Source organism: Mauremys reevesii, linkage group 26, assembly GCF_016161935.1.
Source record: "Mauremys reevesii isolate NIE-2019 linkage group 26, ASM1616193v1, whole genome shotgun sequence".
In the NCBI taxonomy this organism is placed as follows: Eukaryota; Metazoa; Chordata; order Testudines; family Geoemydidae; genus Mauremys; species Mauremys reevesii.
Genome location: NC_052648.1, coordinates 1,886,523 through 1,889,817, shown reverse-complemented (window position 1 = coordinate 1,889,817; position 3,295 = coordinate 1,886,523).

Here is a 3,295-nt window from a genome sequence, read left to right as displayed (position 1 = left end):
CTTAGGAAAACAAGCACGTTCAGTAGATTTCTCTGATCAGTCACTTTATGATCCAGATATCAAAGTGATACGTGGTGACTAGACAGAAAGGGGCAGGGTAGAAAGTTCCTCCCTAAGCAAACAGAAAGCATTTCCACCTAGGGAGGTGGTTAGAATGCACCCATCACTGTGGTATTTGACTGCATTCACTTCCTAAGAAACGGCCAAGACACATGTCTAATGCAAAAACCCTTTCCACAAATTCTACAGTTTAGGTAGTGAGTGCATTACAAGTTTGTCTCCTTCAACCCTCAGTGAAACCACACATTTATTTATGAATCAGTATCTTAATGCTGCCATTAACATGCTTACTCTGAACACAAGACTTCCACTCTGCATGATGAATGGCTGTTGAATTTAAGTCTGTGTCCTCCAAGGCTGCAGGTTTAACAGGTCTCCAGCTTGGAGATCCTAGGCTGCACTAGTGGATGAAGGAAAGATGATGCACTTAAAACAATGGCAAGCTCTGTTCCTACAGAGACACAGAGTGGTGGTCTGATTAGAAAGTTATCAGATACTATATGTAAAAAACTCCTGGGTACAATTCCAAAGCAATGTGACGGGGAAAAGATACATATCATATCACTACTTGCCGATAGGGCTAAATTCTGCTCTGGTTACCCTAGTGTTAATCTGGAGTAAATCCAGTGATTTCAAAGGAATTACTCCAGATTTAAACCCGTGTAACCAGAAGCAGAGTTTGGCTCCTGGCCTGCATAAACAAGTGAAAAAAGTTTTATTTTTATTTTTAAGAAGCCACAGAAATTGCTCTACCTAAGTATGTGCTGGGACCTGGGTGTGAAATTGCAGCTGCGAAGCCTCGGGGACCAAGCCAAGAGTCTTTGATTTGCTCTCTGTGCAGTAAATAAACCTTAGAAACTTTTGCCTCAGCAGTTAGTCTGATTTCCATTTCAGTTCACAACTCTGGGCTCCCAGTGCTGCCTAGTCCTTGGGCACTAAATCTTTACCTTTGTCCCACAATCAATCTCATTTCAGGCTGCAGATGAAGCTAGTTTGGCGGCTGTCTTCAAGCTGCTCCTTGCCAGATTCCACAGCCAGACCTCAGGCAGAGTTAGCCCGCTTTGTGGAACGTACAGGGTTTGAACTGTCATGAAGTTAAAAATCACAACTGGCTCAGAAATGTAGTTCCAAACTTCACTGTGTGGCTCCCTTCAGTTTAAATATTAAACTAAAAAGTGACAGACTTGTGCTACTGCAATTCAGGCAGTAGCTTGGGATGAGGATGGAAAACCAGGAAGCTTTAGGGTCAGCAGTTTGAGTACCATGCCCAGGCAGGGTTTAAAATGCACAGTCCGATGCAAGAATTGCCACAACAAATGGAATTAGAGGAGGTTGTTTTTCATTAAAAAACAACACCCAGGTGAGGACCTTACAGATTAAGTTTCTTCCCAAAGCAAATCATAGAAATGTAGGGGTGGAAGGGATCTTGAGAGGTAGTTACAAATACCTGAAATATGGTCTAAACTGAGCGAGCGTCAGCAAAGGCAGTACTAGGAGGTACTGCTGGAAAAGCCCCATATCCAGCTGAAATACTGGGATGGGCCCCGCTCTTTTTAAATTGAGCTTTAGGTTGATTAAGCAATGCAATCCTTCCTCTTGCCTTAAGGCACCTGCAGTGAAACCCTGTTGATTCACACTAATGATGGGTGGCCTACTGTAACTTATAGAAGTTGGTCATTGAAGAAGTCTGCTAACAAACGTGAGTTAAAAACACCAAGGTGCATCACAAAGTATACTTTGATCATTTACTCTGAAAAAATGAGTTAGATTTGAATCATTCATGTTTCATAAACTAGTGCTTTTCCTCAGTAGATCTCAAAGTGCTTTACAAAGGAGATCAGTATGATTACAAACAGAGTGTTGGTAATATGACATCTCATCAGACAGCATCTCCCCATGATCTGCTGCTCAGCAGAGCAAGTGATACTAGGTCACCCTTGCTAGAACAGAGAGGGGGTAGCTGGCAAGACGTTCTCAAGAAAGGCCCTGGGATTTGCTGACATTCAGGGGACACTGCAGGCTTGTTTGTTTCATTTGGCCTCTGAAGAGGGGTAGATGGATTGAGGTACTGGCCACTGGACAGGTGTGGGAGTGTTTGAATAAATGTGCTGTGGCTTGCTAAGAAGGCTGAGCCGAATGTATTGTATTTTGTCATTGTAAATCATTGGCAGGGTGCTTGGAACTAGCAGAAGAGCGCTTTTATTCATTCCAAATCAAAAGAAAATAGTCCCTGCTATCAAAACTTTGAGGATTGGGGTGAGACGGCTGGGGTATACTTGTGAGCATCAGCCTCCCTGGGGAGTTATTAAGTGAGAATTAGCGAGGTTCTATTGTAGGGGGAAACTGAAGTAAGATTACGAAGCAGACAGAGCTTTGGGAAAGTATTAAATGACACCGCTGTGTTAAACTAACACTGCCAAGCACAGGACACTGCCAAGAGTTCCCATTTTTCTTTACAGTTTTAAGTATATTTTCAGGCCCATAAAATGACAGAGGCTATTATCCTGGTAGCGCCATGAGCCTGCACTGCACAAATACCTAGAACTAATGATGCTTTGCTTTTACCACTCCCCATCTGTTCAAGTGTATTTAAAAATGTGCCAAATCAGGTTTATCCCTGTAATGTTTATTGCTGCTTTGAATCTAACAAAGGACTCAGAATGCAAGCAAACATTTGTTTGGCTTTGTTCATTCTTCCAGGGGAGAGGATCCCAGTCCAATTGCTGCTCATGCCGAGTGCAGCTCCCCCAGCTAAACGTGGCCAGTAAGGAGTTCTACAATAAAAACAAAAAGTGAAGCGAGTCCTTTCACACCCCTTCCCTCCCCAAAATGAATTCTGGACAAATCTATCTGCGTATTTCTACTGAGCCCATCACTATGGTATCAAACAACAGACTGTCCTAGATAACAGGCACAAAGCCAGTGAGGTCAGAGCAAAGGAGAGAAGGAGAAATCTGCACCCAAACAGGTCCATGCTACTTGTACATAGGTAGATGGTTTCCAAGCAAACTCAATCCCAGATGAGAAGAATGCATACAGGAAAGCTGAACCTTTTGCCCTCACTGGGTCCCTTTAAGACTCAAAGTTGTTGAATTGTGCATCTGAGAAACAAAGCAGCATTACTGTAATGGAGACCTGTGTTCATTCAAGTAGCTTCTAACCAGCAAAGAACCCAGTTTATTTTCAGGGTAACAGAGCTTATGTATATAACAGCTCAGAACCATTACTACGTATC